We start from the raw sequence: 1,134 nt of genomic DNA, 5'->3' as shown, positions 1-1,134 counted from the left end.
TGGCAGGGCTGGGGCAGCGGCGCCGGGAGCTCCTTTGGCAAAAGGGCCCTAAATGCTCGCATCGGAGTCCCCTGGGCGCTGGGACGGGCGGCGGCTGTCACCGCGGAGCGGCCGGGGATGGATGCACGGCCCTGTGCAGATCTGGCGCTGGATGATGCGCTCAGCACGTGCCGCGCTCCTGTTGGATTTTGTGGTTAAGTGATCAAGCAGAGGAGCCGGTGTCCCACCGGGGCTCAGCCAGGTCTGCTCCCGCCCCACGGAGCTGCAGGGAGGGAAAGGAGAGGTGGAGGGATCCTGTGCCAGACCCCACTATCCCTACCCCAGCCTGAGCCTGGGCTGCAGCCAGAGGAGGCTGGAGGTGGATAAAGCTCATCTCCTCCAGCATATGGAGCTCAGAGCCAGCTGTCCCCAGGCAGCGGCGGGGCGTGCACGGGGAACAGCCCCAGGAGCGCACGGCCCTGCCAGAGCCTGCCCACATCCACATGCTCCTGTCCCCTGCCAGGATCCGTCACCGCCGGCTGCCTGGGGAGGGACGTGGGCACTGATCCGTGCTGGCCTCGGCTCCTGGCACCCGCAGACAAGGACATGGCACGGCCCCACAGCCCCGGGGAGGGAGCACTGGCTGCAGTGCAGGAGGAGCTGGAGGTCTCCGTGACTTCAAAAGGGAGGAATGGACCCTCCGAGCGCCCAGCTCGAGGCAGCGGGGACAGGCAGCTGGTGCCCCTCGTCCCCTGTGCCACTCTGGTGTGACCACGGCCCCGCCATGCACGGCCCCTGGGCACTGGGGACAGTGGGACTGATTTAAATCCACTTGAAGTGTCAGTCCCTCTCTGTCTCGTGTGACATTAGACTGTGGCATCACCAGGGCTGGATCCACGAGGTGCTGACCGAGCAGGATGAGACTCTGTGCCATGTCCAGCCTCAGGAATCAGGCTGAGCACAAGGGGGTTTGAGTCCATCTGCACCTCCCGAGGTGCCAATGAATCCCTCCCACTGCCACCAGCTCCTGCAGAACCCCCACCCCGTGTCTCCCCCCCCCCTGGGAGCTGTGGCCCCCAACACTCCCCTCAGCACCCCAGGACACCTCCTGCCACCCCCTGCCGGAGCCAGGGCTGTGCCGGCAGAGGCTCCCCA

The sequence above is a fragment of the Corvus brachyrhynchos genome, unplaced genomic scaffold (assembly GCF_000691975.1).
Source record: "Corvus brachyrhynchos isolate BGI_N302 unplaced genomic scaffold, ASM69197v1 scaffold340, whole genome shotgun sequence".
Classification (NCBI taxonomy): Eukaryota; Metazoa; Chordata; class Aves; order Passeriformes; family Corvidae; genus Corvus; species Corvus brachyrhynchos.
This window is presented reverse-complemented; position numbering follows the sequence as displayed.